The sequence below is a fragment of the Salmo salar genome, chromosome ssa10 (assembly GCF_905237065.1).
Source record: "Salmo salar chromosome ssa10, Ssal_v3.1, whole genome shotgun sequence".
NCBI lineage: Eukaryota > Metazoa > Chordata > Actinopteri > Salmoniformes > Salmonidae > Salmo > Salmo salar.
In genome coordinates this window covers 97,432,768-97,457,725 of record NC_059451.1, presented here as the reverse complement: position 1 = coordinate 97,457,725, position 24,958 = coordinate 97,432,768, and the positions used below count along the sequence as shown (strand labels likewise).

At 42.5% G+C, this 24,958-nt stretch overlaps 1 long non-coding RNA gene across 1 annotated transcript in view; it reads left to right on the top strand.

Moving 5' to 3' along the window:
- Positions 1 to 23,516, top strand: part of LOC123724496 (uncharacterized) — a 29,258-nt gene extending 5,742 nt beyond the window's left edge. The window contains exons 2-3 of the long non-coding RNA XR_006757048.1: positions 1,782 to 1,804; positions 23,481 to 23,516. This is a non-coding gene — a long non-coding RNA (uncharacterized lncRNA). The remainder of the gene's footprint in view (positions 1 to 1,781; positions 1,805 to 23,480) is intronic.
- Positions 23,517 to 24,958: the final 1,442 nt, after the last annotated feature.

Below are 24,958 nucleotides of genomic sequence, written 5' to 3'. Positions count from 1 at the left end.
GTTGACCCAGGCCTGAACTGGACCTAACCTGGTCCTGACCTGGTCCTGAACCAAATCTAACCTTGTTCTGACCTGGTCGTGAACCAGACCTAACCTGGTCCTGACCTGGTTCACATTGAGGGGCAGATGGGCTGATCTTAGACAACCAATAGTCTAGAAAGTAAAGCTCATAGTGACTGAACAATTACTGCCATCACTGTAGACCACTCATTCTACAGTATGTTTTCACCTAAATCGGACATGGGTTACAATTAAGTGATAATGCCAGAGAAGCTGGTGTTTGGAGGATATATTGGTACAGGTTTTGTTAGGCCCGAGACACTGTTCTAATCCCTTGCTTTCTAGCTAGCCAACTACGGCTAACTTACAGTCACGTCAAACAGTGCAGCCAGAATAACTGCAAAGTAGCTGCATTTGTGTTTGTTTAAGCTGTTTCCTAGTGACATTTATTTGGCACATCCATAACAATGAGCTAATGATGCGCGATTTCGACTGTTGTAGAAAATGTGCAATATCGTCAGAACACTGTTGTTCAGAGGAGCTAGCCAACAACACAGCTAACACAATCACTTCAATCTGAAGCTGGAAAGACAGCAAACTAGCTACACTTCATTTCGTTTGACCTGTTTTCTATTGATAGTTCTTTGTATAGATCCATAAAAATGATGCTGATTCATGATTTCGACTGGCTGAGAAAAGCTGCCTTCCTGTCTGTCTCATTCCGAATTCCGACACGTTCATTACTATGGGACAGCTAGAGATCGAATTTGAATATTGAAACAATGTTGCAAATGTTGGAGAGACAAACAGCAAGGTTTATACAAATCTCTGCTGTTGAAAACAAAATGTTAGTCTAAAAGAAATGTGAGATAATGTCTAGATGCTTTTCATAGTGGAGATCAAGTATATAAGTTGCCTGGTTGGGCTGATGAGACAGTGGATTGTGCAGTCAGATGGAACAGAGTAAATAGGCATTTTAACGTCATGGATTTAGCCGGTGGTGGAATAGGCGCTGACTGGAATGCGTTTTTAACAAATCAGCATTCAGGATTAGACCCACCCGTTGTTTAATAGTAAACTAAACACCACCCTGCCTCACAATATGTTCTTATTTTTACATTCACCTTTTGAATTCATTTGAATTCTGCACCTATTCCAATGAGATGTGGGAAGAAAGTGGGAAGTGGGAACTAAGTGGGAAGAAATATGGCAGTATTCTGTTGTCTTGTTTTAATAAAAAGCAGAGAGATGGCATTAGCGGCTCAGGGCCCTTTGAGGGAAGATACAGTACAGTGCTGTATAGTTAGTCTCTGTGGTCCTCCTCTAGCTGGTGTCTGGGCTGGTGGCTGCTAATTAAAGTGTGAACAGTGTCTACTGTCAGAGTAGAGCTCCACCGCTGTATTAATTTACTCTCCTCTCATGTGACACAATGATATGTGAAAGCCACTGTCTCACACTCACAGTCACTCAGTAAAACGGTCACACGCTTACTAAGTCACACTGTAAAGCTGTCATTAAGGCACTGTCTCAAAGTCAGTATCATACAGACACTCATACTCAGACACTTTCTTAAACCCTTTTTTCTCCTTGGGTAGTATACGTCATCTACAGGTATATACAGTAAGTATATAATAATTCCTACAGTGTGAATGCATTAAAGAACTGCTAAGTGTCTGTAAATAGCTTTTGATTTGTGAAGGTTTGCCAGCTGTGTAGCTACAGGACCTCTGTGTTATTGGCCCCTGTATTAAAACTGCTGTCTCCCTTGTCTTTTTCAGCAGCGCAGAATTGAGGCCAGGCCAAGGTAAGTCTGATTAATAACATTCTCAGCATCTAGCAGAGCAGGGAGAAAAAATACATTTTCAAATCCCCACACTCAGGTGGTTTTACAGTGGGTTTACAGGGAGAGGGGATCAGTATACCACACACATCCATGCTCACACTCACATGTACAGTAAACGTGCATGCTCTCTCTATCTCTTTCACACACACACACACACACACACACACACACACACACACACACACACACACACACACACGCGCTTCTCTCTCCAGCCCTTGAACATTGTATCTCCTCTCCTCCTCCCCTGTAGTCCTGTATAGACCTTTTCACACTGCATTGTTCTTAGCCCCGGGCTAGACTGTCCCTGGGCTAGATTAGCCTGTGCTCAAACAAGCATTTTTTATCCCTGGGCTAAGCATTAGTCATACTTGTATTCCAAAGCCCTGGGCTAACGGACAAACACAACATGCAACCAACATTCTATCTCGACACGCAACCAATGTTATAAACAATACATTAATTAACACATTAGTTCCTCTAGCTTCGAGCCTAGCATTTGATTTCCAACTGTGATGGTTTGTATAAACCGTACAAACTTTGATATTTGCCTGTCTGACTTTTTTTTATATAAAAAATAAAAATGATTTCACCTTTTATTTAACCAGGTAGGCTAGTTGAGAACAAGTTCTCATTTGTCCTCCTCTTGTCGTGTTCCGTGTGTGTATATAGCCACTCCTGGGCTACAATCACCTATCTGGACCCGTTTTACTGCCGATGCGGAGCCCCATCGGGCCTTCACGACTGGACTACCGACATTATCTGCCCGAGGGAGTTATCCAACTGGCCCCTCCGTCGCGACGTAACCTGAACGCCCATCTGGGGCCCGCTAATCGTTAGCTGTCTTATCGGCTGCTATCTGAATAGGTCTATCGGACAATTTTCTTGGGCCACTATAACTATTTTGCCAATTAGACTGGTCCCCCCTACCACACAGAACCCCACTAATCTACAGATGGAAACGCACGAGGTGGCTAAAAACAGACCTCCCTCCATCTTCTGCCAGCTTGCTACCTATGGCCCAGCTAGCTTTCTGAATCTCACTGGACCCTTATGATCACTCGGCTAAGCATGCCTCTCCTTAATGTCAATATGCCTTGTCCATTGCTGTTCTGGTTAGTGTTTATTGGCTTATTTCACTGTAGAGCCTCTAGCCCTGCTCATTATACCTTATTCCACCACCCACACATGCTATGACATCTTCTGGTTTCAGTGATGTTTCTAGAGACAATATCTCTCTCATCATCACTCAATGCCTAGGTTTACCTCCACTGTATTCACATCCTACCATACCTTTGTCTGTACATTATACCTTGAAGCTATTTTATCGCCCCCAGAAACCTGCTCCTTTTACTCTCTATTCCGGACGTCATAGACGACCAATTCTCATAGATTTTAGCCGTACCCTAATCCTACTCCTCTGTTCCTCTGGTGATGTAGAGGTGAATCCAGGCCCTGCAGTGCCTAGCTCCACTCCTATTCCCCAGGCGCTCTCTTTTGATGACTTCTGTAACTGTAGTAGCCTTGGTTTCATGCATGTTAACATTAGAAGCCTCCTCCCTAAGTTTGTTTTATTCACTGCTTTAGCACACTCTGCCAACCCGGATATCCTAGCCGTGTCTGAATCCTGGCTTAGGAAGTCCACCAAAAACTCTGAAATCTTCATCCCTAACTACAACATTTTCAGACAAGATAGAACGGCCAAAGGGGGCGGTGTTGCAATCTACTGCAGAGATAGCCTGCTGAGTTCTGGCCTACTATCCAGGTCTGTACCCAAACAATTTGAACTTCTACTTTTAAAAATCCATCTCTCTAAAAACAAGTCTCTCACCGTTGCCGCCTGCTATAGACGACCCTCTGCCCCCAGCTGTGCCCTGGACACCATATGTGAATTCATTGCCCCCCCATCTATCTTCAGAGCTCGTGCTGCTAGGTGACCTAAACTGGGACATGCTTAACACCCCAGCCATCCTACAATCTAAGCTTGATGCCCTCAATCTCACACAAATTATCAATGAACCTACCAGGTACCACCCCAAAGCTGTAAACACGGGCACCCTCATAGATATCATCCTAACCAACTTGCCCTCTAAATACACCTTTGCTGTTTTCAATCAAGATCTCAGCGATCACTGCCTCATTGCCTGCATCCGTAATGGGTCAGCGGTCAAACGACCTCCACTCATCACTGTCAAACGCTCCCACATATGGTGTCCAGGGCACAGCTGGGGGCAGAGGGTGGTCTATAGCAAGCAGCAATGGTGAGAGACTTGTTTCTGGAAAGGTGGATTTTTAAAAGCCTCGGAAACAATGTTTCACTTTTGTAATTCGCCCCTGTACAGAGAATACTGTCAACAAACTAACTTTTCTGATCTAGGTGAAATCATGCAAAACTATTATTATCATGGATATATCCAATTAAATGTTATTACAAAAACTATGAAAACAGATGAAAATGAAGTGTTTGCTGCCCTTCCAGCTGTAGAGTTTGAAGCTTTAGTTGGCTAATAGAGAAGACGTTAGCCAGCCGGCATAGCAACCATTTTTGTTAGGCATACTAATTAAAGTTTTTAGGTTTTTGTCCCCAGATGGAAGGATGAAATAGTATGAATCAAAATAACGTGCATAATAATTATAAGCATCACAAGTATATGTAAATTAACTTCCCTGGGCTATCGTCCCACCCTAGTCAACAGCCAGGGGAATCGCTTGGTGCAAAATACAAATACCTCAAAAATGCTATAACTTCAATTTCTCAAACATATGACTATTTTACACCGTTTTAAAGACAAGACTCTCGTTAATCTAACCACATTGTCCGATTTCAAAAAGGCTTTACAGCGAAAGCAAAACATTAGATTATGTCAGGAGAGTACCCTGCCAAAAATAATCACACAGCCATTTTCAAAGCAAGCATATATGTCACAAAAACCAAAACCACAGCTAAATGCAGCACTAACCTTTGATGATCTTCATCAGATGACACTCCTAGGACATTATGTTATACAATACATGCATGTTTTGTTCAATCAACTTCATATTTATATCAAAAACCTGCTTTTTACATTAGCATGTGATGTTCAGAACTAGCATACTCACCCAAAACCTCCGGTGAATTTACTAAATTACTCATGATAAACGTTCACAAAAAAACATAATTATTTTAAGAATTGTAGATACAGAACTCCTTTATGCAATCGCGATGTCAGATTTTAAAATAGCTTTTCGGCGAAAGCACATTTTGCAATATTCTGAGTACATAGCTCGGCCATCACGGCTAGCTATTTTGACACCCACCAAGTTTGGCGCTCACTAAACTCAGAATTACTATTAGAAAAATTTGATTACCTTTGCTGTTCTTCGTCAGAATGCACTCCCAGGACTTCTACTTCAACAAATGTTGTTTTGGTTCCAAATAATCCATAGTTATATTCAAATAGCTCCATTTTGTTTGTGCATTCAGGTCACTATCCGAAGGGTGAAGCATGTCACACGCTGTTTAAAATCAATTTTTATGCTATTTTTCTCGTAAAATAGCGATAATATTCCAACCGGGCGACGTTGTATTCATTCAAAGGCTGAAAGAAAAAAATTGAGAATTCTGACCAGACTGACCACTCACAAATTCTCCTGCTGTTCTTCGGCCAGAGACAGCAGACACCCCATTCCACTTTCTGGCGCCTTCTGAGAGCCAATGGAAGCCTTAGAAAATGTTACGTTACAGCACAGATGCTGTATTTTCGATAGAGATGCAACAGAAGGACAACAAATTGTCAGACAGGGCCTTCCTGTATGGAATCTTCTCAGGTTTTGGCCTGCCATATGAGTTCTGTTATACTCACAGACACCATTCAAACAGTTTTAGAAACTTTCGAGTGTTTTCTATCCAAATCTACTAATTATATGCATATTCTCGTTTCTGGGCAAGAGTAGTAACCAGTTTAAATCGGGGACGTTTTTTATCCGGCCGTGCAAATACTGCCCCCTAGCCCCTAAGTGACAATGCAGCTTTTGTGATTGGACGGTGAGCATTCTAGGTATTGTTCTAGACCCCGTTTTACACTGGCTATTTTGGCACCATGTTTCTTGGGCTAACCCCGAAAATTCTGTGCTAACCCTGCTCCAGGGCAGGGTCAGCCAGCCCTGGGCTAAGGTTGGGGCTAGCCCACTTTAGAATGTGCAAAATATAAACTTTTGGAACCTAGAATGTTGGCTGTCAGTATGTTTACATTGTAATACTTCTGTCTGCATATTTCAACACATGGCATATGGGGGAGTAGTGAGATATCCAATGGGATGGACTATTCTTTTCTCATCACTCATCTTGATAAAACGTATAATAAAAATGTGGAAATCAATCAATCCGACCATTAATTAACACAATGAAAAAATCTGTGGCAAACAATAACACAGGCACTAAGGATGGGGGTGTGAGCATGCGGGTCTGGGCAGATGAGATGTAGTCATGCTTTGTGTGCGTCTGTAAGTTGTTGTTTGTATGTATACGTTTGTATATGGAGTAAAAATAAAAAAATGTAGCCCGGGAACACTTGCTTAGGCCCTGGCTAAAATCTTCCTTATCCCAGGGCTAAGGTGCATTATGAATGTGCCTTATGTGTGGCACATCCATGGCCCAGCCAGCATTTAGCTGCTCTAATCTCTATGGCCGCTGGAATTTAACGCTCAGAGAGGTGACGATCTCCCTACTCCAATCACACGGCCACACAGTGACCTGCCCCATCCCGCTCCACTGGTCACTGGGCCAAGCCAGGCCAGGCTGGGCAAATGGAGAGACATACTGTCCACTAGCATGTGGTCTAGCTGTAGTTTCATTATTGGGGTCAACCCAAGCCCTCTGGTGGAACAACCGTGCTTAGGCGGCATGGTCTGTGTTGTACTAAGCTTGTCTAGAAGGTAGTCGTGTGAAAGGTCTGTGTCTTGTCTGCTTGTCTGCCTGAATGCCTGTCTACTTGTCTCTATCTCTGTCCATCTGTTCATCCTCTTGTTCATTTGTCTGACTGTCATTTTCTCTGTCTCACTTGTAGAGGTGTGTAGGTTAGTGTGTGAGACGGTGTGTGTGTAGGTTAGTGTGTGAGACGGTGTGTGTAGATTTGTTTGTGAGACAGTGTGTAAAACAGTAGGTGTAACAGATAGCCTTTACCCAGTCACACACATATTGATCCCCTGACACTGACATGGCTTTCAGGAGTCGCTCGCCTGGAGAAACTGCCTTCCCATCACCCCCTGCTATGGCCTGTCCCTCTGGTGTGTGTCTCTCCAGGCCTGGATGTCAGGCTTCCCACCTCACCACATCTCTCACACACACACATACACACACTCAGTAATGGTCTGAGACACAGGCAGAGCCTGCCTGTCTGCCTGTCTGAGCTGTGCAAATGTCAGCCTCAGCATCTCGGGTGGGAAAGAAATGCTTTATCTGAAAGGTACTATCTGGGTGAATAATGGTTAAAGAAGAAAATGTCTGATAAGACAGACACCTACAAGCTTTAATCTAAAAGTTTTGAAAAATAACAGAGTGCTCAGTGTTTTATCTTTGGAATGTTGTTGGATTTTCAGAACATATGTATAAGTGATAACCAAATAACAGCTATGACGGGGAAACTGAATACACACTAACATCAGCCTGCATTGCCTTTGCCTGCTACACTCCTTATGACTGAAAAAGCCAGTGTAACAAATAAATATAGGAGTTGAGGATTTATTTTGGAGGAATATACAGTATTTGTAGATATTTGCCGATTCTAGTGTTTTGTTTTTAACGGCCCTGACCCAGTCATGGAGAAGCCCAGTATAACTGCCATCTCAGGGGCTGTAGGAGCTTTAACCTGCCAATGGTAATGCTTAGACCCAAGCACAATCCACTGCTCTCTACTCCAGACCAGATGGCTGCAATTTGGGACCCCAGGGTGGCATAACGCTTCTGCAATGCCCTTGGTCAAGGTTAACACACACAGACATACACACATACACATAAAAGTATGCGCAGACACACATGAACGCACACACACACACACACACCACCTTTCTCCATCTTCATAAAACGCCTAGGTTGCAGAATCCAGCCCAGCTCCCTGCCTGAATAAAGACATCAGATAATGACTGGTATAAAACATAATGAACTCATCATACAAGAAGGATGAGAGAGGGAGAAAGGGAGGAATGTGACTGGGGGGAGAGGAGGGAATGCAAGTATTTTTATTGTCTGAAGGGTTAGTTTACAAGCTCGGGAAGATGGGGATTGAGGCAGTGGAGAGGAGAAAATTAATTGGAGGAAGAATGGGAGAGAAAGATTTGTATTTATGTATTAACTTTTATTTATTCAGGGGAATCCAATTAAGACCAGGGTCTCATTCTCAATGGTGCCCTGAGAAGAAACAATTCACAAATCAACATAATTCAATAAAACAGCAAAAAAGAAACTACAGATACAGCAGTTACAGATGCATTACAATTCAACAACACAAATAAATTCTTACAATCAACAGAAACACTCGCAAACCTCAGTGGATTCCTTCCTCATCAGCGTTCTAAACTGCCCTATTGGCACCAGGGATTTGTATATTATGGGGGGCATTAAAACTAAAGGCTGATTTACCTAGGTTGGTAGAGGCATGAGGGACCTCAAGAGTTAATCAACCCTGTGAGCGGGTTTGGTGCTAGATTGGTGCACATGAAGAATATAATTTGAAATTAACAAAGTTACTAGCTGACTGTTTGTGATTCCAATATTTGAGCAAAGCAAGATAGTTTAGAAATTGGGCAGTAATTACAGTATATAGGTCAGAAGGATCCCCGCCTTTGTGAAGGGGGAGGGCCTTCATTGCCTTCTAGATCTTAGGGATAGCACCAGAAGCAATCGTTAAACAAACAAAAAATGTGGGTCAAAGGTTTGACATTGAGGGGGCAGAAAGCTGCAGTAAAAAGGGATTAAGCGAATCAGCTCCTATGATTTTTTACATATATTTTTTGCAAGGCACTTCATTGACATCAAATGGTTCAAATGAAGAAAAACAAAGTCCGTGCCTGGAAGTGCATCATTCTCTGCTATCTGTTTAGAGGTGAATAACTTGAGGTGTTTTCAGAAACTATTCTTTCAAATAGTTGACCAGCTGAGGCAAAATGGTCATTAAAAGCACCATACATTTCATTTTTAACTGTTATGGGACCAAAGGCTGTCACAACCTGCTGGGGCAATTTGTGGGTGAGTTTTGTTTAAAAGATTTTACCACTTTCCAGAATTTAGCTGAATTTCCACCACTCTCAGATATACAATTCAAGAAGTATGTTGGCTTTTTAAAATGTATATATTTAAACTCAGGACCCTGTCTTTCAAGGATAGTTCCTAAAAATTCGAATAACTTCAGTTTCCCATGCTTGTTCAATGAACCATAAACAATTAATGAACATGCACCTGTGGAACGGTCGTTAAGACCCTAACAGCTTACAGACGGTAGGCAATTAAGGTCACAGTTATTAAAACATAGGACACTAAAGAGGCCTTTCTACTGACTCTGAAAAACACCAAAAGAAAGATGCCCAGGGTCCTTGCTCATCTGCGTGAACGTGCCTTAGGCATGCTGCAAGGAGGCATGAGGACTGCAGATGTGGCCAGGGCAATAAATTGCAATGTCCGTGCTGTGAGACACCTAAGACAGCGCTACAGGGAGACAGGACAGACAGCTGATCATCCTCGCAGTGACAGACCACGTGGAACAACACCTGCACAGGATCGGTACATCCGAACATCACACCTGCGGGACAAGTACAGGATGGCAACAACAACTGCCCAAGTTAAACCAGGAACGCACAATCCCTCCATCAGTGCTCAGACTGTCCGCAATAGGCTGAGAGAGGCTGGACTGAGGGCTTGTAGGTCTGTTGCAAGGCAGGTCCTTACCAGACATCACTGGCAACAACGTCGCCTATGGGCGCAAACCCACCGTCGCTGGACCAGACAGGACTGGCAAAAAGTGCTCTTCACTGATGAGTCACGTTTTTTTCTCACCAGGGGTGATGGTTGGATTCGCGTTTATCGTTGAAGGAATGAGCGTTACACCGAGGCCTGTACTCTGAAGCGGGATCGAGGAGGAGGGTCTGTCATGGTCTGGGGCGGTGTTTCACAGCATCATCGGACTGAGCTTGTTGTCATTGCAGGCAATCTCAATGCTGTGTGTTACAGGGATGACATCCTCCTCCCTCATGTGGTACCCTTCCTGTAGGCTCATCCTGACATGACCCTCCAGCATGACAATGCCACCAGCCATACTGCTCATTCTGTGCATGATTTCCTGCAAGACAGGCATGTCGGTGTTCAGCCATGGCCAGCAAAGAGCCCAGATCTCAATCCCATTGAGCACGTCTGGGACCTGTTGGATCGGAGGGTGAGGGCTGGGGCCATTCCCCCCAGAAATGTCCGGGAACTAAAACATATTCAAAGATGACAAAAAATGTAATGTGACACAATTTTGGTGGAAGAGTGGGGTAACAGCTCACAGCAAGAACTGGTAAATCTGGTGCAGTCCATGAGGAGGAGATGCACTGCAGTACTTAATGCAGCTGGTGGCCACACTAGATACTGACTGTTACTTTTGATTTTGAGTTTATATATTTTAGTTGTATTTTACCCCCTTTTCTCCCCAATTTCGGTCTCATCGCTGCAACTCCCTAATGGGCTCAAATCAAATGAAATCAAATTGTATTAGTCACATGCGCCGAATACAACAGGTGTAGAGTGAAATGCTTACTTACTAGCCCCTAACCAACAATGCAGTTTGAAAATATACGGATAAGAATAAGAAATAAAAGTAACAAGTAATTGAAGAGCGGCAGAAAAATAACAATAGCGTGACTATTTACAGAGGGTACTGTTGCAGAGTTAGTGTGCGGGGGCACCGGTTAGTTGAGGCCCATTTCCTGGGGAGGCGGGAGGCGAAGGTCGAGTCATGCGTCCTCCGAAACATGAGCTTCCAAACTGCGCTTCTTAACACCCGCCCACTTAACCCGGAAGCGAGCCGCACCAATGTGTCGAAGGAAATACTGTTCACCTGACGATCAAGGTCAGCCTGCAGGTCCCCAGCACGTCACAAGGAGTCGCTAGAGCGCAATGAGCCAAGTAAATCCCCCCGGCCAAACCCTCCCAGGACGACCTTGGGCCAATTGTGCGCTGCCCTATGGGACTCCCAATCACGGCCGGTTGTTATACAGCCCGGGATCGAACCAGGTTCTGTAATGACGCCTCTAGCACTGCGATGCTTTTCTAACCCGAGTAAGACATCTATTTCTCAAATGTCTGAAGGACTGCCAGTCAGTGGTAGAATCAGTCAATCTAGCCTTGGCCCAAGCTAAGTTTCTTTCATGAAATCTCTCAGACAATTAATGCGTGAAGCATGATTTAGATCGGTCCTTTAACCTTAATATTTTCTATGGGGCATGCTAATCTACAACAGAGTTAAACAGAGAGTTAAGGGCCTAATCCAAATCAGAGATTGAGGACATACCCTCCCAATCATACAACCACAGGTCATACAGCGATGGTTGCTCATTGAACCCCCCCCCCCAAAATGCGCTGACATGATTTAGGATTTCTTACAGGCAATGGTCACTGGTCACTGTGCTTGTTAGCAAACAGGGGCGTTTGTTTGAATGATTTCCAAAATAGTATATTTTTCAGGCTGGTTTAGTTGGGACAGGTTGGTTTAGTTATCAGATGAGGTAAATTTAGCTCAGTACAAATATCTTTCAGTCCATCTGAACCAATCCAGGTAAAGATCATCGAATATTAATCATTCAGATTTAGCATAGTTAAACAGCAAGTCAGGCTATTTGCTAAGAGCAATCGGGAGGGCTGAGGGAGGATGATAAACTCCCACTAACGTTAGTTGGGCATTATTACCAAGGCACATATTTAGGACAAGACATTCAAATTGCTTGGGGACAGAGGTGGTAATACACACAGCAACATTCAAGTTGTTCTTTATGAAATGACAACACCCCCACCTCTGCCAGCTCTGTCAGATAAATAAACATTATATCCATTCAGAGACACATCAGTCTGGCACAGACTTTTTTAACCAAGTCTCAGTAATTATCAAAATATCTGCTTTGGTCTAAGAAGCTAGAATTACAATAAGATCAATTTTCTACATTTACATTTACATTTAAGTCATTTAGCAGACGCTGTTATCCAGAGCGACTTACAAATTTTCACCCAGTTGTCTCCCCTCACACACATACACGTACATAGGGTCACGTGTTTTGCAGATGCTTGTATGGGGTAACTTGACTATATAAATGCTCCTGTACTCTTTGTACAGGGAGGCTCACTCCATTTCACCTGCGTGGGTGGTGCGACCAGCCACCTTATTATAATATGTTTTTAATAAAAGTAATACCTTGATTGATTATTGATTTCGCCTCTCCTCATTATTAGTTAAAAGGTAGAATTGACATCACACTGTTCAGCTGTCTGATCCATTGGGTAAATAAACTTGGTTTGAGCTTTTCCTAGTTGTCCGTTAGGTTCTAAATAAACAGAGTAAAAACTAACAGTTGTCATCAACATTGTTGCATGTGCTGCATTCACCATTCAAATACCGTTATAGAAGATAAGGTAAAAAACTAGAGGTCGACCGATTATGATTTTTCAACGCCGATACCGATTATTGGAGGACCCAAAAAAGCCGATACCGATTAATCAGACGATTTTTAGGTATATATTTGTAATAATGACAATTACAACAATAAAGAATGAACAATGAACACTTTTATTTTAACTTAATATAATACATCAATAAAATCTATTTAGTATCAAATAAATAATGAAACATTTAATTTGGTTTAATAATGCAAAAACAAAGTGTTGGAGAAGTAAAAGTGCAATATGTGCCATGTAAAAAAGCTAACTTTTAAGTTCCTTGTCAGAACATATGAAAGCTGGTGGTTCCTTTTACACGAGTCTTCAATATTCCCAGGTAAGAAGTTTTAGGTTGTAGTTATTATAGGAATATTTCTCTCTATACCATTTGTATTTCATATACCTTTGACTATTGGATGTTCTAATAGGTACTTTAGTATTGCCAGCGTAATCTCGGGAGTTGATAGGCTTGAAGTCATATACAGCGCAACGCATTGCGAAAAGCTGCTGGCAAATGCAGGAAAGTGCTGTTTGAATGAAAGCTTACGAGCCTGCTGCTGCCTACCACCGCTCAGTCAGACTGCGCTATCAAACCATAGGCTTAATTATAATAACACACAGAAATACGAGCCTTAGGTCATTAATATGGTCAAATCCGGAAACTATCATTTCGAAAACAAAACGTTTATTCTTTCAGTGAAATACGGAACCATTCTGTATTTTATCTAACGGGTGGCATCCATAAGTGTAATTATTGCTGTTACATTGCACAACCTTCAATGTTATGTCATAATTATGTAAAATTCTGGCAAATTAGTTTGCAATGAGCCAGGCGGCCCAAACATTTGCATATACCCTGACTCTGCGTGCAATGAACGCAAGAGAAGTGGCACAATTTGCCTAGTTAATATTGCCTGCTAACATTAATTTCTTTTAACTAAATATGCAGTTTTAAAAATATATACTTCTGTGTATTGATTTTAAGAAAGGCATTGACATTTATGGTTAGGTACATTCGTGCAACAATTGTGCTTTATTCGCAAATGAGCTTTTGTTAAATCATCCCCCGTTTGGCGAAGTTGGCTGTCTTTGTTAGGAAGAAATGGTCTTCACACAGTTCGCAACAAGCCAGGCGGCCCAAACTGCTGCATATACCCTGACTCTGTTGCACAGAACGCAAGAGAAGTGACACAATTTCCCTAGTTAAAAGAAATTCATGTTAGCAGGAAATATTTACTAAATATGCAGGTTTAAAAATATATACTTGTGTAATGATTTTAAGAAAGGGGTTGATGTTTATAGTTAGGTACATATTGGTGCAACGACAGTGCTTTTTTCGCGAATGCGCTTGTTAAATCACCCGTTTGGCGAAGTAGGCTGTGATTCAATGATAAATTAACAGGCACTGCATCGATTATATGCAACGCAGGATACGCTAGATAAACTAGTAATATCATCAACCATGTGTAGTTAACAAGCGATTATGTTAAGATTGATTGTTTTTTATAAGTTTAATGCTAGCTAGCACCTTACCTTGGCTCCTTGCTGCACTCGCATAACAGGTAGTCAGCCTGCCACGCAGTCTCCTCGTGGAGTGCAATGTAATCGGCCATAATCGGTGTCCAAAAACGCTGATTACCGATTGTAATGAAAACTTGAAATCGGACCTAATTAATCTGCCATTCCGATTAATCGGTCGACCTCTAGTAAAAACCCAAACTGGTGTGAGAGAAAAATGACAAGATAATGTTATAATACTGTTTACGCAACGAATTGTTGTTTTATGCAATATTTTAGGGTTTTTTGAACTTTCTCATCCGTGTGGTTTGACTGAGCCTGGGGGAGTAGAACATAATCCTTCATTGTCTCAAAATCATCCTGGCATCTGGAAAACTAAGCCAAGGTGGGGTTAAGACAATAGGCCCCAGTGCAGATAATGATAGGATGAACCCCGAGTGGCTTATGATCCCCCTTAATCGATTTTTAACAAAGATGATTGTTTGAAGAAATGACAAAGTCTCTCTCACTTGATTAGAATATTCCACCACACCGGGCCGTGCATCAATACCGTTATATCGCAAAATACGGTATACCGCCCAACCCCAAGACAACACAAACACGCACACTTTTACACTTTTTTCTAAATCAAACTTCTAACATGTACATGAATCAGTCCAAGGCCACTGTTGTGGTATTTCAGATCAGACTGAGTCTCTAATACAAACATGCTATGATCAGTAGATAACCCTCTATATCAAATTGCCATGGGGTTGTCTTGAAATGGTATACAGTATCGTAGATACAAGATTGCTTAGAACTGTGCCATTTCGTCTATGCCTCAAACTAGGACGTGGATTAAAACAAGAATCAATGAGTGTTACCTGTTGCGGACAAGGACTGATATCCCATCGCTTTTTTAGTTCCCTTTCGATGTTAGCGCTCAGCATCCAAGCTCCTCTCCTGTTCAGGTGCAGGCCATCCCTTTTTAGGAACTGTGGTTGCTCCCGAAACAAATCCAATGCTTTTTCTGAGTCCTGATTTCATCCAAGAGTCCAGTGCAAATAGTCGGGAGAAGTGATCAATTCCACGACCTAGGGAGAGGGAGAAAGAAAGAAAGAAAGAAAGAAAGAAAGAAAGAAAGAAAGAAAGAAAGAAAGAAAGAAAGAAAGAAAGAAAGAAAGAAAGAAAGAAAGAAAGAAAGAAAGAAAGAAAGAAAGAAAGAAAGAAAGAAAGAAAGAAAGAAAGGGGGGATTTTTTAAAAGAAAACAAATTAAAAATCCTAATCAATCGAGTCTCTCTGTCTTTAAAAGTTGATAATTGCTTGTCTCTGTAGGATGTTTTTCAGCCTGTGTGAGTTGCAAATGATCATAGACAGGCGTTTAGGGAGTCTGTCCTTGGGGATAAGGTTTCTGTTAGTTTTCTGATAAAGACAGAGGCAGGACATTCACTGAGGCCTATGGCACTTGGAATGCTTTCTGCTTTCTTTCTTCGGCTCACTCTATTCAGTAGTTGAGATGTCCCCATTCAGAGTTTTGGAATAAGAATGCCCTAATAGAATATTCTGGGATTGTTCAAAAATCTTGAGCTTTTCCTCGATCAAGGCTGCAGAGGATCAGGAACACTTGCGTCACAAGCTGTCCCCGTTTCACGTTATAATCGTTCTCTCTTTCTGTCTCTTTCTGTCCGTTCATCTTTCTCCACCCCTTGTTCTGTGTGGTGTCTTTCCATATCAAAGGTTCAATCAGATACAGTCTATAAATAAAGAGAAGAGAAAACAATGAGATCCGGTCAAAGAATATACCAGCTTTATCCAATATAAGATTTGGGAAACTTTTCTCATTTTAATAAGATAATACGTTTTATTGTCACATACACCGCATAGGTTTAGGGAAATGTGTTGTTTTACAGGGTTGGGTTGGCAGTTGCGTCTTCCATTGCAGTTGTGCTATTTACAGCATCTCTTTTTCTTTTTTCTGGGTTATATATCACTGTATCCCTTTTTAGCTGTCAATGACATCACTGAGCGATGGCCCCGAGGGATGAAATGTACTTCTACAAACAGTGCCTTCAGAAAGTATTCACACCCCATTGACTTTTTCCACATTTTGTTGTTACATTTACATTTAAAATTGATTAAATTGCGATTTTTGTATCACTGGCCTAAACACAATAACCCATAATTATTCAAGCCCTTAATTATGGCAAGCCTAAATAAGTTCAGGAGTAAACATTTGCTCAACATGTCACATAATAAGTTGCATGGGATCACTCTGTGTGCATTAATAGTGTTTAACATGATTTTTGAATGACTACCTCATCTCTGTAGCCAACACATACAATTATCTTTAAGGTCCCTCAGTCGAGCAGTGAATTTCAAACGCATATTCAACCACAAACACCAGGGAGGTTTTCCAATGCTTCCGTAAAGAAGAGCACCTATTGGTAGATAAAATAAATTTAAAAAAAGAAGCAGACATTGAATATCCCTTTGAGAAACGTGAAGTAATTAATTACACTTTGGATGGTGTATCAATACACTCAGACACAACAAAGATACAGGCGTCCTTCCTAACTCAGTTGCCGGAGAGGTAGGAAACCCGCTCAGGGATTTCACCATGAGGCCAATGGTGACTTTAAAACAGAGTTCCATCGCTGTGATAGGAGACAACTAAGGATGGATCAACAACATTGTAGTTACTCCACAATACTAATCTAGATGACAGAGTGAAGGATGCATGTACAGAATAAAAATATTCCAAAATGTGCCTCCTGTTTGCAATAAGGCACTAAAATAAAACTGCAAAGAAATTACCTTTATGTCCTGAGTACAAAGCATTATGTTTGGGGCAAATCCAACACAACACATCACTGAGTACAACTCTTCATATTTTCAAGCATGGTGGTGGCTACATGTTATGTGTATGCTTGTCATCGGCAAGGTCTACTGAGTTTTTTTAGGAATACAGCTAAGTATAGGCAAAATCCTAGAGGAAAACCTGGTTCAGTCTGCTTTCCAACAGACATTGGGTGACAACTTCACCTTTCAGCAGGACAATAACCTAAAACACAAGGCCAAATATACACTGGAATTGCTTACCAAGACGACATTGAATGTTCCTGATCGGCCTAGTTACAGTTTTGACGTAAATAGACTTGAAAATGGGTGTCTAGCAATGATCAACAACCAACTTGACAGAGCTTGAAGAATTTTTTAAGAATAATGTGCAAATATTGTACAATCCAAGTGTACAAAGCTCTTAGAGAATTACCCAGAAAGACTCACAGCTGTAATCGCTACCAAAAGTGATTCTAACATGTATTGACTCAAGGGTGTGAATACTTATATAAATGAGATATTTCTGTATTTCATTTTCAAAAAAAAGGTTTTCACTATGGCATTATGGGTTATTGTGTGTAAATGGGTGAGAAACAAAATACATTTAATCCATTTTGAATTCAGGCTGCAACACAATAAAATGTGGAATAAGTCAAGGGGTATGAATACTTTCAGAAGTCACTGTACACTGTATATATATGGCAGGTAGCCTAGTGGTTAGAGCGTTGGGCCAGTAACTGAAAGGTTGGTAGATCGAATCCCTGAGCTGACAATGTGGAAATCTGTCTTTCTGCCCCTGAAAAAGGCAGTTAACCCAAATTGTTCCTTGGCTTTCATTGTAAATAAGAATTTGTTTTTAATTGACTTGCCTAGTTAAATAAAACAAATATATATATTTACCAGTAGGCATTGCTGTGGTGGAGCTTTTAAAGTGCGTTGGCTCACACCCTGTTTAGCCAACACTGCTCCATTTAAGCAACCACTCCAGGAACAAAGGACATACAATATGTGTGTCAAAGAGCTACGGGACTGTGATGTGCATAAAGTCTGCTTAGCAGGGGAGGCTTGGCAAGCATATAAATCATGCAATGTAATCACACTAATATGATAGGCACTCTGGGGTGTCTGGCACTTCTAATGATGATAGCAGGTCCCTCCACTTATTCCTCCACTCTGTCACGTTTCTCTGCTCTGTCCCTGTCTCTGGAGCCATGAAACATCCCCTGACTTCCTCTCCTGCTTTATCATGCATGGGACCTACACACACACACAACCTCTGTTTTATCATGCATAGGACCTGAGGAGAAGTAGCGTTACCTCAGAGAATAGCGATAAGAGGGCTAAGGGCTATCGCTCTCACCAGAGCCTTTAAACACGAACACTATCTCTCTCTCCTACTCTCTTTCTCTCTTTCTTTCTTACCCCCCTCTCTCTCTCACTCTCACTCTCGCTCTCTCAAACACACACACACTAACAGCAGGACATTAATTTAAACACACAGTCTGAGCTGTAGTGGCTCACGTCCAACTACCTATTTTGTTGTTGTTTTGATCATCTCCATGAATCGGTGGTTAGTTAGTAGTGTTCTGGTTGAATGGATGGTTAGTTAGTAGTGTTCTGGTTGAATGGATGGTTAGTTAGTAGTGATCTGGTTGAATGGATGGTTAGTTAGTAGTGTTCTGATTGAATGGATGGGTAGTTAGTAGTATTCTGTTTGAATGGATGGTTAGTTAGTAGTGTTCTGGTTGAATGGATAGTAAGTTAGTAGTGTTCTGGTTGAATGGATGCTTAGTTAGTAGAGTTCTGATTGAATGGATGGGTAGTTAGTAGTATTCTGGTTGAATGGATGGTTAGTTAGTAATGTTCTGGTTGAATGGATAGTTAGTTAGTAGTGTTCTGGTTGAATGGATGGTTAGTTAGTAGTGTTCTGATTGAAATGATGGGTAGTTAGTAGTATTCTGGTTGAATGGATGGTTGGTTAGTTAGTAGTGTTCTGGTTGAATGGATAGTTAGTTAGTAGTGTTCTGGTTGAATGGATGGTTAGTTAGTAGTGTTCTGATTGAATGGATGGGTAGTTAGTAGTATTCTGGTTGAATGGATGGTTAGTTGGTAATGTTGTGGTTGAATGGATGGTTAGTTAGTGGTGTTCTGGTTGAATGGATGGTTACTAGTGTTCTGGTTGAATGGATGGTTAGTTAGTGGTGTTCTGGTTGTGTTCTTGTTGAATGGATGGTTAGTTAGTAGTGTTCTGGTTGAATGGATGGTTACTAGTGTTCTGGTTGAATGGATAGTTAGTTAGTGGAGTTCTGGTTGAATTGATGGTTAGTTAGTGGTGTTCTGGTTGTCTTCTGGTTGAATGGATGGTTAGTTAGTGGAGTTCTGGTTGAATTGATGGTTAGTTAGTGGTGTTCTGGTTGTGTTCTGGTTGATTGGATGGTTAGTTAGTGGTGTTCTGGTTGAATGGATGGTTAGTTAGTGGTGCTCTGGTTGAATGGATGGTTAGTTATTGGTGTTTTGGATGATTAGTTAGTGGTGTTCTGGTTGAATGGATGGTTAGTTAGTGGTGTTTTGGATGATTAGTTAGTGGTGTTCTGGTTGAATGGATGGTTAGTTAGTGGTGTTTTGGATGATTAGTTAGTGGTGTTCTGATTAAATGGATGGTTAGGTAGTGGTGTTCTGATTTAATGGATGGTTTGTTGGTAGTGCTCTGGTTGAGGTCTGGTTCTGTGGATGGAGGGTGTACACGGAGAAGAAGTTGGAGCTCTCTGGCGTTACCTTCCTGTGTTCAGTTCAGTCAACACATCCAGGGTCAGGTGAAGGAAGGGTGTGGTGTTGAGATGAGTTGCCCTTCAGATGGTCAAACAGACCAGTGGAGGATGGGAAGAAAGAGAGAAGTGAGAGAGGAGTGAAATGGTAGAGGACAGTGGATGGACCCCTGAGATGGAAACACAGTGAAATATTTACATTACCCAGAGAGAAGAAAAGGCACTGCGGCCTCCCACTCTCTCTCCCCTCCCCTCCTTCATCCCTCCATTCTCCCCACCTCATCACATGTGTGCTGTATGCCGCGGTATAATCAACATGCACTCACTTAAGTGGCTATAGGCTATGTAACATCAGCCAACAGGGTTTTAGTAAGTGCTGCTGGTGTGTGTGTGTGTGTGTGTGTGTGTGTGTGTGTGTGTGTGTGTGTGTGTGTGTGTGTGTGTGTGTGTGTGTGTGTGTGTGTGTGTGTGTGTGTGTGTGTGTGTGTGTGTGTTTAGATGGGCCCAGCTCGCTGCTGTGGTTGGTGATGGAAGATCATGTTTCTCTCCTCCACCTCACACTCCTCTCCTCTCTTATTCACACTCCAGTGGGACTGTGGATGTCACATTCTACTTCACACTCTGCACTATCCTGCTTACACCATACACACACACACTGGCATGTGCACACTAACATGCACACTGGCATAACACCTTTCATTTCATTCTCTGTGCATGCACAAATACACACACACACACACACAAACACCAGTCATTGAATGTCACGCCACAAATAAACATGCATTATTCATTGAAAAACTCACATGTACTAGACACAGCGCACACACACTTCTTAAGGCTCATGTCACTGGTACTCACTCTGAGGGCCACTATCAAAAAACATCAACAAGGCAGCCTAAGCAGCACATATCTTATGCATGTGTGTGTGATCTTTCATGTGTTCCTTTAGAAGATGACTAATGGTCAGGTTTTCTTTATCTCTCAGGGATTCACTGGAATACATAAAAGGTCATTTTACAACAAAGAAAGCTTCTGATAACCATCGCAATTTAATGTTGGGAGTTGCCATAGCAACCTGTACATTATGGTTTTGTATTTTGTTCTCTTCTACAGACGTGGGCCTTTAATGGAAAGGGTAGTGCTGCAAAATTACAGCTTTTCAGATGAACAGAGTTTCTGAAATGGCACAATCTGAATCATAAAAATGTGTTCTCCCACGTCAAAAAAATGATCCACGATAATGTTTTTTCATAAAAGATGTAACAGACAGTGTCTGGTTCTATAATGAATGTTGCTGTGGACGAGCTGCCTGATAACTCTGGTTGAGTTCAGTTGTAGATAGGAAGACTTGCAACAACACACAGCCTAGCAGTAGCCTGTGTATGGAGCAACGTTTTGAATCCTAATATTTGAAGTCAATACTGGACAATATTGGTGTTGTTTTCTGCATTGACCATCACCCCCAGCACAGATGTAGGATCTTAATTTGATCACCCTGTTGTAGGATAACTTTCTTACAATGCAGGACATTTAATAGTGTATTTGAGGTTTTAAAAGGTTTCGCAAGTTTGTAATTTCCCTTACGAAAAATGTATTAACCCTGACAAAAAAGTCCATTAATTATAATTCACATAATAATTCACATTTTCTGTTGCTGCATGATTATTTTCCTGCTGTAGCAAACTGGCTCAAATTAAGATCATACATCTGTACCAATCACAGACTAGTATACTGTAGTACCAGGACTGTGATCTTAGGAAGTGTACTGAGTGAACTTTCCTGGTTAAATAAAATGAAATAAGCATATAGTGTCTGTAAATAATGGATTGTCTTTTTCTGAGTGTGTTTGTCGGTGTGTGTCGGTTTGTCAGTGAAGTATATGTACACGCTGTGTTTGCCTACTCATTCATTTGAAAGCAGTTATCCTCAACATTTTCTGGTGATATTGAAAAGGAGCCAGGAGAGGATGTACTTCAACTATCTAACAAGGGAATCAAGAGGGTACCGCTTTAAGTATTCAAGAAGATGAAATCCTGTTTAACTCAGAACAGAGAAGGGAAAGAGGGGAGATTGTAGCTTTCTGGGCATGCAGTAATATAGAGGAATAGGGGATGAAAAATGGGAGCAAGCCTAGTGAATCATACAGTATCGCATAGGGCTCCAGTGCACAAAACAACAACAATAGGTTAGTCTGACAGCAAACTTCAGTGTGTACGGTGGTATAAACAGTTTGCTATCTTCTCCTGTGTTGCACATTGCGTTGTATCTGCCTCCAGGGATGCTCTTGCTGATAAGCTTGTGTTATCCAATATATTACCAAGTATTACACTTCCTACCAAGTCCATGTACTGTACTGTGGCCTCGTGAGCTCAGTACAACTGTTTGACTCAATCAAATCAAATTGTATTGGTCACATGCGCCGAATACAACAGGTGTAGACCTGACAGTGAAATGCTTAGTTACGAGCCCCTAACCAACAATGCAGTTTTAAAAAATACGGATGAGAATAAGAAATAAAAGTAACAAGTAATTAAAGAGCAGCAGTAAAATAACAATAGCGAGACTATATACAAGGGGGAACCGGTACAGAGTCAATGTGCGGGGGCACCGGTTAGTTGAAGTAATATGTACATGTAGGTAAAGTTATTAAAGTGACTATGCATAAAAGTTAACAGAGAGTAGCAGCGGTGTAAAAGAGGGGGAGAGGGGGCAATAGTTTGGGTAGCCTTTTGATTAAGTGTTCAGGAGTCTTATGGCTTGGGGGTAGAAGCTGTTTAGAAGCCTCTTGGAACTAGACTTGGCGCACCGGTACCGCTTGCCATGCGGTAGCAGAGAGAGCAGTCTATGACTAGGGTGGCAGGAGTCATTGACAATTTTTAGGGCCTTCCTCTGACACTGCCTGGTATAGAGGTCCTGGATGGCAGGAAGCTTGGCCCCAGTGATGTACTGGGCCGTTCGCACTACCCTCTGTAGTGCCTTGCGGTCAGAGGCCGAGCAGTTGCCATACCAGGCAGTGATGCAACCAGTCAGGATGCTCTCAATGGTGCAGCTGTAGAACCTTTTGAGGATCTGAGGACCCATGCCAAATCTTTTCAGTCTCCTGAGGGGGAATAGTTTTCGTTGTGCCCTCTTCACGACTGTCTTGGTGTGCTTGGACCATGTTAGTTTGTTGGTGATGTGGACGCCAAGGAACTTGAAGCTCTCAACAGGCTCCACTGCAGCCCTGTCGATGAGAATGGGGGAGTGTTCGGTCCTCTTTTTCCTGTAGTCCACAATCATCTCCTTTGTCTTGATCACGTTGAGGGAAATGTTCTTGTCCTGGCACCACACGGCCAGGTCTCTGACCTCCTCCCTATAGGCTGTCTCGTCGTTGTCGGGTGGTCAGACATACCACTGTTGTGTTATCGGCAAACTTAATGATGGTATTGCCTGGCCGTGCAGTCATGAGTGAACAGGGAGTACAGGAGGGGACTGAGCACGCACCACTGAGGGGCCCCTGTGTTAAGGTTCAGCGTGGCGGATGTGTTGATGCCTAACCTTACCACCTGGGGGCTGCCCGTCAGGAAGTTCAGGATACAGCTGCAGAGGGAGGTGTTTAGTCCCAGGGTCCTTAGCTTATTGATGAGCTTTGAGGACACTATGGTATTGAACACTGAGCTGTAATCAATGAATAGCATTCTCACATAGGACGGGGCCACAGTGTCTCCTGACCCCTCCTGTCTCAGCCTCCAGTATTTATGCTGCAGTAGTTTATGTGTCGGGGGGCTAGGGTCAGTCGGTCACATCTGGAGTATTTCACTTGTCTTTTCCGGTGTCCTGAGTGAATTTAAATATGCTCTCTCTAATTCTCTCTTTCTCTTTCTTTCTTTCTCTCTCTCGGAGGACCTGAGCCCTAGGACCATGCCTCATGACTACCCGGCTTGATGACTCCTTGCTGTCCCCAGTTCACCTGGCCGTGTTGCTGCTCCAGTTCCAACTGTTCTGCCTGCAGCTATGGAACCCTGACCTGTTCACCGGACGTGCTACCTGTCCCAGACCTGCTGTCCCAGACCTGCTGGAACCCTGACCTATTCACCGGACGTGCTACATGTCCCAGACCTGCTGTTTTCAACTCTCTAGAGACAGCAGGAGCGGTAGAGATACTCTGAATGATCGGCTATGAAAAAGCCAACTGACACTAACTCTTGTGTTACTGACTTGTTGCACCCTCGACAACTACTGTGATTATTATTATTTGACCATGCTGGTCATTTATGAACATTTGAACATCTAGGCCATGTGCTGTTATAATCTTCACCCGGCACAGCCAGAAGAGGACTGGCCACCCCTCATAGCCTGGTTCCTCTCTAGGTTTCTTCCTAGGTTTTGGCCTTTCAAGGGAGTTTTTCCTAGTCACCGTGCTTCTACACCTGCATTGCTTGCTGTTTGGGGTTTTAGGCTGGGTTTCTGTACAGCACTTTGAGATATCAGCTGATGTAAGAAGGGCTATATAAATAAATTCAATTTGATTTGATTTGATTTGACATAGGTGCTCCTTTTGTCCAGGTGGGAAAGGGCAGTGTGGATTGCAATGGAGATTTCATCATCTGTGGATCTGTTGGGGTGGTATGCAAATTGGAGTGGGTCTAGGATTTCTGGGATAATGATGTTGATGTGAGCCATGACCAGCCTTTCAAAACACTTAATGGCTACAGATGTGAGTGCTACGGGTCTGTAGTCATTTAGGCAGGTTACCTTAGTGTTCTTGGGCACAGGCATGATGGTGGTCTGCTTTAAACATGTTGGTATTACAGACTAGGACAGGGAGGGGTTGAAAATATCAGTGAAGACACTTGCCAGTTGGTCAGCACATGCTCGCAGTACACATCTTGGTAATCCATCTGGCCCTGCGGCCTTGTGAATGTTGACCTGTTTAAAGGTCTTACATGATCACACAGTCTTCTGGAACAGCTGGTGCTCCCATGCATGTTTCAGTGTTATTTGCCTCGAAGTGAGCATAGAAGTAGTTTAGCTCGTCTGGTAGGCTCGTGTCACTGGGCAGCTCTTGGCTGTGCTTCCCTTTGTAGTCTGTAAGGGTTTGCAAGCCGTGCCACAGCCGACGAGCGTCAGAGCTGGTGTAGTATGATTCAATCTTAGTCCTGTATTGACGCTTGCCTGTTTGATGGTTCATCGTAGGGCATAGCGGGATTTCTTATAAGCTTCCGGGTTAAAGTCCCGCTCCTTGAAAGCGGCAGCTCTAGCCTTTGGCTCAGCGCGGATGTTGCCTGTAATCCATGGCTGCTGGTTGGGGTATGTACGTACGGTCACTGTGGAGACGACGTCATCGATGCACTTATTGATGAAGCCAATGACTGATGTGG